The sequence below is a fragment of the Cucumis melo genome, chromosome 10 (genome assembly GCF_025177605.1).
Source record: "Cucumis melo cultivar AY chromosome 10, USDA_Cmelo_AY_1.0, whole genome shotgun sequence".
Classification (NCBI taxonomy): domain Eukaryota; kingdom Viridiplantae; phylum Streptophyta; class Magnoliopsida; order Cucurbitales; family Cucurbitaceae; genus Cucumis; species Cucumis melo.
In genome coordinates, this window is record NC_066866.1 from 19,251,593 (window position 1) to 19,262,669 (window position 11,077).

The following is an 11,077-nucleotide window of genomic DNA, read 5'->3' on the forward strand; positions in this document are numbered from 1 at the left end:
TTTCAAGGATAATAATAATAATAATAATAATAATAATAATAATAATAATAATAAAGTAAACTATTCATATATTATATGGTTAAAAAAAGACAAAAAAATAAAAATTCACTGCTCTTGATTTTGCTACGAAGTTAAAATATTTTGTTTACGTTGTCATCTTTTACAATTCTCCTACTTTTTATATGGTGTGTGGTCAAATAAAATCGCTCGCTCTCATTTACAATTTCGTATTTGATTAAGGAGCAAAATGAGTGATATATTAAATGTCTAAACGTTGTTTCTAGTCATTTTCGTCAACATTTCCATATATTTCCACGAATAAAGGCTAACACATCGAATCATCCTCTTGTCATATGTAACGTATCATTCATAAAGTCAAAAGAAAAAACGAGCAAAATCAGGAGATATTAAATTTCTATCCCCACATTGCTATTTTCATAATGTTTCCATACATGTCCACCACTAAAGATCGACAGTAGAATCACCGTCCTCTCATTGGTTACGTAATCTTGGTAAAGAAAAAGAAATAACAAAATTAACGTGTATTGAATTTTTATCAACATGTATGAGCTCAGGATTAAAGGTCTATATTAGACAAAAAGAGCGTAATTCAATTGCATCAAGTGTTTATTACCAACCTTTGAGATTTGTGAGGTTACGATCCCTCACTTCATAAATTGTTAAAAAAAAAAAAAATAGAAATCAACTTTAGAGATTAGTCAATATTTTCAATACATATATCATAAAAAGTGTCAACAAATATAGATATTGTGAACATAATATTAATAATATGGATCTTTTCGATTATCTAAAAAAAGTAAAATATTTTTAGTTATTGTTAGGTGAAAAATATGGGGTAAAAGAACTCGCATATATCACACATTAATTTGTTGTTGTGTGTTACCCTGCATGTTATATGTGTCACAAAACTCTCCTAGTTGGGTGAGAAAAAATAAATAAATTAACCAACATGAGCTCGAGTTTAACTCAACTCGCACCCTATCTGTATTCTAGTATTAGAAATTTTTTGGTCCAAATCTTCCCGCCTTATGTTGTATTATAATACCCTAAGGAAAAAAAAAAGTAGATTTGATGTTTGCAAGGACACTCCAATACATTGTCAATTTTTGAACATGAACATTTAATTAATATATTTGAATAAAATTAAGATGTGGATTGTGTGGGAAGAAAAGCAATGGAAGGATGAATGAAGGAGAGAAATTAGGATGAGATGGATTGAGATAGGATGATGATGTGAAAGATGTTGAGGAGAGGGTAGGGCTACCATATGAAACATGAGGAGAGACGCAGAGGATAGAAGCGTAAGATAGCAGGAAGTAGTTTTAGTCAATGAGTGAGTTGGAACAGACGTTTGAGAAAACGACAAGAGGAAAAAGCATAAGCTTAGTGGGGGCGTTGACTTTTTTCCTTCTTTACTAAGAGAGAGATAAAAGCATCTTTTCCCCTTTCCTTTTTCTCTTTTTCTTTTTCTACATATACCCTTCTTTCTTTCCTTATTTTTCTTTAAACCACATAATCTATCATCAATCTAGACAAACCTTTTAAGTTCAAATAATAAGTTCAGTTTTCCTTTTCAAAAAATAAGTTCAGTCTTTCTTTAAAAAAAAAAAACTGATGAAGTATGTATATATATGTATGCATATATATATTTAATTAATAATTTAGATTTTGTGGAATATGATATTAATTATTTAATTTTATATAAATAATTAATATAGAAAGTAAAGTTAAGTATATGATGAAATATGACTATATATCCTAAAACGAAAAAGAAAATAATAATATTAAGTTGAAAAGAAAAAGATAAAAGAAAAATGTTTTTAATTTTCTTCATTAAGATAATCTTCTGCCGCCGTTGCCTCACCTGTTTTAGTTATGATTGACCCTTCTAGCAAAGCTTGAAGATTTGAAGTGATAAATTTTTCCATCAAGGATAAGATAAATTTTCAACTTTCATTTGAGTAACCTTGGTAAGCTAAGGGAATTAAATCAATAATTTGTTAATTTAATTTCAGATCTAATTGGGGTTTCTTTAAATGTTCAATTGGTTATTTTTTTTCGAAGATTTAATCTTGGATTTTTTTCAATCAAGGTTGAATTGGTTTCAACCCCAATTTTTTTGGAAGTTAATTTATTTGAGAGAATTTTTTGAAGATAGTCAATTGCTAATTTTATTAATTAAGATACTGAAATTTTCTTTTATGATTAAGATCAAATTAATTTGAGAATTTTTACTTTCAGCTATGGAGTATTTTGTTTGGCTAAAATCTGTAGGTAAGAGATTTTCCTACTAAACCTTCAAACTGAAGTTAAAAGTTTGTATGTAATTTTCCATTATGCATTGATGTAGCTAAGATGCATAATGTGTTATGTTGATGACTGATATTATGTTGATGATTAATTTACGTTGATGACTGATTTACGTTAATGATGATGCATAATATATTAATCACATGATTAAGGACGTAAAGATTAATATTTATGCAATGTTTATAATGTTTATGATGTTTATGATATGTTATATGCTATGGATGGATGTTCTGTTAACTTTATCTATTAGAGTCGTATCCATAAGGGTGTCCTTAGGGATCACCATCTTTATATGACTGTGTGGTCCGACGGGATCACCAGTCTCATGAGATGTTATGTATATGAGTGGTCTGATGGGGTCACTTACAACTCGATTGTCTTAAGTGTTCCTTTGGGTTCACTAAAGACTAGTTTGTCCTAGGTGTTCTCTCGAGTTCACCGAAGACTAGTTTTGTTCTAGGTGTTTCTTTGGGTTCACCGAAGACCAGATGTGTTCCTACGAGATTATTAGATTACGTGTGTTCGGGAATACGCCAGTTTAAGGGTACTTCCTTATAGGACTATAATGAGAAGTTAACAGACACCTAGCGGGACTAGTAGTGGGTCCCTTACTGAGTAAATGTTTATACTAACTCTTTTTATGTTTAATACTTAAAGCAAAGGTAAAGGTAGAAAAAAGCTAGTGAGCGACAAAAAGGGCCCGTGACATGCCATATGGGGACTCAGTTTTGCTTCCGTGTCTATGTATCAATGTTCAATATTATGTTGTTAATGAAAATTTAGTCTTCCTCTTTTCAAGAAAGTGTTTCTTGTTATTGTTTCTTTTTAGTAATGACCACAACTTAGTACAAAGAGTTGGGTCGTTACATGCATTGTCTCTTCAACACGTCCTATATTTTCGTTGTCAACTTCCATAATACCAACACCAACTTCTTTCCTTAACACTAATGTCATATAGTTGAAATTTACTTTTAAAGAGTACTGTGCGGTATGATATATATATATATATATATACGTGTAACTCGATTAATTTTATGAGACAACTTGTCTGATCTTACAGTATCTGAGTGTGAAAGAAACTTGTAGGAAATTAATTCGTATGCAGATGACCACCATAGATTAAACACATGACCTGTTAGTCATTCAAATTGTCCTATTTTTTTTATCACTAGACCAACTCATAATGGTTTGGTATGCTATTGGTATTCATCAATGTATTATTTGAAATGAATTTTGAGTTAGTACTTGTTCATATATTATGAATACACAAATGACAAATACTTTGAAATGTATTTTTCGAGAGTAATGATATACTAATGATGCATCTATCAATAATTGACATGAATTTTTAATGAGTAGTGATATACTTACTGGTACATCAACATGTTTCATTTATAACGAGTGTGATGAGAATGAATTACGTTCACCTTAGCAACGATAGGCGACTATGGTTTCAAAACAATTTAGAAACTGGGTTAAGAGTGAATTGAAGAGTGTTTACGAGGTGAATTCTACATTTTTAGTTTCCTTTAAACATATGTTTTATTACATCAACTAATTTTTTTTTTATCATATTTGAGCTTTCTCAATTCACAAGTTCTGAAGGTATCATTGCTTTTCGGGGTCCTCCCGTTTTATGTTTAACAATTTAAGGTAAATACATTACTACCAACAACCTCGACAATAATGCTTTAATAATGACCAATCGGATCAATGGAACCAGATGCCAATATAGTAGAGTAGCATAATACTTGGAAAAAAGTTCAAATTTAAGTGTCCACAAATAATAACACAAAGCATTACAATAATAAATTTTGCATATCAATGAATTAATTTAGTATATCAATTGTATAATTATGACATGACTGAAAAACATATGTTGAGAAATTAGATTTCATATTTCCTTTTTTTTTTCAACTTAATTTTTTTTTGAAAATTCATGGCTAGATTTTCTAAATAACCAGTCCCTATACTTGCGATAAATAATATAATCAAGCTGTGGGCTACCATTGTTTATTTCAACACTGAATATAAAGATAGAAGGCAGATTATTAAATGTTAATTGTCGATATAACGTAAACTTAAAGTAAAGCACATTTATTTAGATCATAGTAGCATGTGAAGGGTTAAACTTAAAATTAGAAAATAGTCCTTTGCAATATGTATATATATCTATGTATGTATGTATATATATATATATGTTATCCACTATCTTCTTAAATTTTGTTTTTGCGGTTTGGAAAAAATTCACCATTGCTTCTTAATTATTGCCTTTCATAAAGTCAATTCGAAATACATTATCAGAAAAGATAGAATCAAGGGACACCGTTAAATCTTAGGATAGGAGATCAATATCAATGATTTTGCGAGTACAAAATTTTATTTTATTAAAAGTTTATATGTTAAACATGCCTTTTAACTCTTAAAAGAAACTAGATGGGATAAATTACTTGAATTTTAGCATTAGAAAAATAATAATAAAAACACGTTGGTTTTGAAACTAATTAGATTTGATTTCCATGCTGCATAAATATCGCCATTATGTTTTTCAAAAGTTACAAGTTGAAACTTACCTCCCTTCAGCGGATGGTGTTTGTAGATGAGATTTTACTCAAACCGTAGAAATGGATAGAGTTTCTTTAGTTTTTGCTCCAATCGATTTTTTCCTACGAATGACTTATTGGGGCGGAACTCTAGAATCTAAAATGAAGGGTTACACTTACAATAAATTTTTAAGTAAGCTAATCATTTCTGGACTAAACAATGATGACTAATTATTATAAGAATAAGAGTTATTCTAGTGTAATATTTAGTTGAGATTGTCTCCATTCAGTGAAGGGATAATTAATCACCATACGGAGGTTTTTATCCTACCTCACTGAAGCATCATTGCAAAATAGATGTCACTTAGGATATATTAAAATTTTGCTAAATTGATTGGTTTTCTCTATGGAAAATGTTAGTATGACTAATATAAATAAATTGTATGTTTTCTCCAATTTGATAATGACGAGTGCTACTTTGAATACTCTAGTTGTTGATAAACTTAATGGCAATAATTATGCATCTTGAAAAAAATACTATCAACACTATGCTAATCATCGATGACCTTAGATTTGTCCAAGTTAAGGAATATCCTGAAATCCCAGCTGCTAATGCAACTCGAACTGTTAGAGAAGCACATGAGCGTTGGGTCAAAACAAATGAAAAAGCGCGAGCATACATCTTGGCAAGCTTATCTAAAGTATTTGCCATGAAACATGAATTAATGCTCACTGCTCGTGAGATCATGGACTCCTTTCAGAAGATGTTTGTTTGGTCATGCCTCTTATCAGATCAAGCATGATGCTCTAAAATCCATTTATAATGCTTGTATCACTACTAGAAAAAGACCCTTTCTTGACGGTTGGTTTTTTCTTTTCTTGACGGTTTTTGATAAAACCGTCAAGAAAGGAGTGGTTTAATAGGAAAACCGTCAAGAATTTTGATGAAAAGGCGGAGGGGAGGCAATTTTCCGAATTCTTGACAGTTTTAAACCGTCAAGCAATATGAACTTTTTTCTTGACTGTTATAAACTGTCAAGGATTATCTTCTAAATTCTTGACGTTTTTAAAACGTCAAGATTTATTATAAAATCGACATTCTTGACGTTTTTCAAATGTAAAATAATATGTAATTATACTTGACGTTTTAAAAACGTCAAGAAATATCAATTACATTCTTGACATTTTATAAACGTCAAGAAATATCGATTAAATTCTTGACGTTTTAAAACGTCAAGAATTTTAATGAAAAGGCGGAGACTGAGAAATTTTAAAATTTCTTGACATTTTTAAAACGTCAAGTAAGAGAATTTTTCTTGACGTTTTAGAAACGTCAAGAATTACTAAATTAATTGAAAAATAATAAAAAAACAATATAAAAAATAGGAGGAAAAAAGGGGAAAAAATGAAAATACTAAAAGCGCGAAATTCTTTTTTCTTTTTCACATTACGCTTTCCTCTATTTCAATTAAAATTTTGCCACTTTTAATTTTACTTTCTCAAATTTCCTCTTTTCCCCCAAATTTTGTAAAAAAGCCCTAACTTTCCCCCCTCCATATTTCTCTTCTTCACGATCGAAAACTTCACATCTCTTTCATCGCAAGATTTGGTGTGCTTACGCTCGCAAGCCCCCTTCATCACAAGCCGCCGTTGAAGACGTTGCGTTTGTCCACCGCTGAAGATTTGGTGTGTTCGTAGGTTGCGTTCAGAATAGGTTTGTCCGCCGCCGCAACAGGTTTGTCCGCCGTCGTTCACAAGTTCGTCCCAAGTCGCTGCCTCTTTTTTGCATTTTTCTATTTCCTCTAAGGGTGGTTGTATGATGTATCCTTCGAACTTTTTATTCTCCAAACTTTTTATTTCCTCTAAGGGTGGTTGTATGATATATAAACTCAAAATGTTCCCCTAAATTGACGATTCCCAAATTGAAGATTTGAAGCAATTGTGTGTTGTGATTGAAATTTTAGGCTAGGAAGGCTCTGTGTGCTTTGAAAGGATTGGTGAAATTACAAGCAATGGTGAGAGGTCATTTGGTGAGACAAATAGCCACTTTCCATCACTTTCTTCTTCTCTCTTCATTTCTCTTCCAGTTTTGGAATCCATTTCTCTAATTTTGTTCCATTTTCTTCAGATCAAAGCCCTAGCAATTTTTCTGTCTCTTGTTCGGTGCGATGGGTCAGATTCAGTACTCTGAGAAGTACTTTGATGATATCTATGAGTACAGGTCTGTGATTTCTCTTCGATTCATAATGGTTTCGGTTATTTTTTTTTAATTTTATTAATCTTGCAAATTCATGTTCTTAGATAGATTCATTTTGTGGATTTTAAAAATGTTGATAAGATGTTTTTGAAAACTTCAACTATGAATATGAACAAGTATTTGTCAATGTCACACGTTTATAATTACAAAAGTAGCATAAATAATAGGATATGATGGTACAATGTTAGTTTTTAGTAAAAGTTTTATTTTGAATATATACGCAAATAGTAGGACTGTATACACTTAGACAAGAATGTCTTGCTTATAAGCTCAAGACTAGTTGTAGCAGGGTATCAGTATGATTTATCATGGTTAGGCAGCAAAAGTTTTTATATAATTGTTAGTTTAAACAGTTGAATAATTGTGCGTCCTCTTCATCTGGTTTTGATGCTTTTGTGATCTTCCAGGTCAAAGATAAGTTTAGCTGCTATCGTTGGTTGTATGATGTCATTTATGTTGGGTGTATGCTTTCTTTATCCTTCAATGGACTGCCTTTGGCATAAGTATCAGTATTGCCCAACCTGCAAGGAAAAAGTATAACTATTTTCGATCCTTGTTCATTCTTTTAGTTGTTTCTTGTAATCAACATTTAACTGTCTTGTAATTTATGTGTTCATGTTTGCAAACCAAGCAGGCCTTGACATGTTTGAGACAACATTGGTTGCCTTACAAGACATTACTTTGGATAAAATATTTGATGATTCAGCCTGCAAGGCTTTCTCTATTGTTTTTTTTAGTCATTTAACCTCATCTTCAAATCAGTTTCACCAATTTATCTCATTCTATGTGTTTGCTTGTTTTTTTGAGTTTTAAGTAGCAGATGAAATTTTTATATCTAGCAAGCATACTTAATGATTATATTAGAATTAGAATATACTAAATATTAACCTTGGTTAAATTCTTGTTAAGTACTAATAGGCTTTTTTTAATAGTACTTAGAGTCTATCTATTGTAATATTTTGTCAAAATTTAATATGATATAGGTGAAACTTTGTTTAATTTTGTGCCACACATAACCCTTTGGATTTAATTAATGTGAAGATGAAGATTATTGTTGTTTGTTGGATCTTTAATTAAGACTTGAATTATTCTTGTTCTTGCTCTTCTTCTTTTACTTCTAGTTACTTGTTATTTTTAACACTGCAAACTAAATCACATTTGAATAAGTTGTTCCTAATAATTAACTTTATCTCAATAATTAGTAGTACTTTGCTTTCATTTTTACCTATACTGGCATTGAGAGTTAAAAGATGTTTCTTTGGTCAAATTTAGAAAGGAAAAGAAACTTTTTTCTACCGAGTAAAAAGAAAAAAAAGATCTAAAGATTAGTCAAATCATAAAGAAATTGAAAGGGTCCAAACAGTATATAACCTAATGTTTCCTATGTTCCTAAATTCTTAAATGATCCCTATTTCTCATGTATGTATGTAGTTTTTGGCCAGCTTTTGTTCCAGTACATGATTCATCCAGAAAAGCATACATCGGTATCCAAAATATGGGAACAACTTTTAATAGGAGATCCGAAGCAGATCGCGTTGGTACCCAAGTGCCAATAAAACTTATGCATTTGGAAGGATTGTACGAGTTGTTTGTTTCAAAGTTTGTAAGTTCTTTGGATGCTAGTATTTCTTGTTAATTACTTTTCTCTTTTAGTTGGATTTCAAGGTGCATTTGATTGGAATTGTTTAGTTCATATGATGTTGTATTAATTTTGATCGTAGTATTGTAAGAAACAATCTATTTAGTTCACATTCTGCACTATGTTTGCATTTTTTTTAATGGTTACTGTTTGCATTTTTTTTAATGGTTTATGTTTAATGGTTATGTGTAACCCCCCAAAATTTAGGAATTTAATATTATTATTTTAAGTACGATTTTGAGATTTTGGGTGTTATTTAAATGTTGAAGATTTTATCTTATGGAGATTCATTTTTAGGTTGCTTTCATATATTTATGTTGCTTGAGTATGGTCTTTGTGTTAGCTTTAGTCTGTATTTTCTCTTATTTTCTTTTACTCTTAGTATAATACTCTTGTATTTTGTATTTTGAGCTTTATATCGCATGAGCTTACTGGGTTTTGTTTTTCTGTTCTACTTTTCTGTTACTTACCACTTTCGTTACTTCATTTTACATTGCCGCTATGTCCACTAAATCTAAGTATGTTTTTCTACAGGGATGGGTTTTATTTCTTTTTTTCGTTTTTAAGTGATCGATCTGTTCTGCTAAGTGTAATTTTGATTCCAATTCCCAATTTTCTTGGATCTTTTATTTTGTTAACGATTGTTGCTTTGTTTATTTAGTGTTATTTTATAAACTTGGAGTTTCTAATGCAGATTAAATGGATATGTCTAATAGCATTTTAAGTGATTATACTACTTTAACTTCTATTATTCTTTTGCCTCTGCCATTGATTGTTAGTATATTTTGCTGTAATCTTTATTCTTTCCTAAGTTAAGCTTGGTGTAGGAAGGTTCAGTATGGGAGCGGCTACAACGCTTTACTTCTTTGTGCTTCTTTTCTGTTTACATGAAAATCTAAAGAAGCATTAATATATTCACTGCCTATGCATTTCTTTTGCATCTGGTTATGCGATTCTATTTTGGTATTCGATTGAGTTGAAGAATTGTGAATGATCTAGTTGATTTTATTCTTTAGATAGTTTAGTTTTGATCTAATATTGGTTGGTTGAATTCAAATAGAAAGTGTAATTAAAAAACACTATACGTGTTGCATAGAACACTATACATGTAATTCAAATAGAAAGTTATTGTGGTCGGCTAGTATGTTATTAGAAAGGTGTGCCACTTGTTTTTCTTTCTATTTCCTAATGCAACTAGCCAATCTTGTTATCAATATGTGATACCAATTCTTTAAAGTGTTTTCTCAAAGGGGGCTTGATTGTAAGTGTGTGGAGCAATATAGGTTGTTTTGAGATTCAATACTTCTCTTCATTCGTTTCAGGGGTTAAAGTGTTACTCACACACTTTTTGAAAACTTTTGGTTGGTTGAGAATCAAAGTGAGTATAGAATCTTCTTGGAATTGTTACGAGACTCGAAGTGACATTTAAACATTTTTTTTTTTTTGCTGTTTCAAGTGTTAAAGTGTTGCTTTGAAACTTTTTACGTTTGTTTTAAGAGCTTTATATTGATACTGTCATCACTGCTTTATATTCTAAGTGGTTTGATCATGCTGTGGTTGCTTAATGTGTTGATACTTTAAATAGCTAGGTTGTTGGATGGATTTGGGATAGGTCTAGCTTGTTGTCACTCTTGTTCATATTTATATTTCAGAAACTGCCACATCAGAAATAAGAGGCTTCAAGCCAAAAAGGTTCCCCAGAGACTCCGTGACATAAAGGATGTTTTAGGTTCATATTTTATTCTTTATTTAATTTCAGTTCTGATTTTCTATGGTCTTTTAGTTGTGCGACTTCTAATAGTGACGATGAGATTGATGCAATCAATGATAGATTTTGCTATAATTATCTTAATCTTTAGCGTTTTAATTTGTCTTCGTTTTTACTCTGGTCATGTGATTTTAGTTTGGTATTCGATTGAGTTAAAGAATTGGGATTGATCTAGTTTATTTTGTTCTTTAGATAGTTTACTTTTGATCCAATATTGTGGGTATAATAATTTTTATGAATACTAATTCATTTATTTTGCATGTCTACAGATTGATACAAGAAAACCATACTCACAGGCGGAGTTAGATGAGGTGCGGGTTGAGTTGGTTGAGTTTTTGGGTTCGTACATATGATTTAGGATTTATTTGTCATCTCTGAAATAGGAAACTTTATTTTTTGTGGTTGATTTTTTGAAATGTTTATATGGAGGGGGAGAGGGAGAGGTGGGGATTGATTGATATACTTTTGGGACTTTGTTGAGGTTTAGAGTTTAGGTGAGTTGTTGATAGGTGAACTGTTCATATGTATTGGTTTTGTAA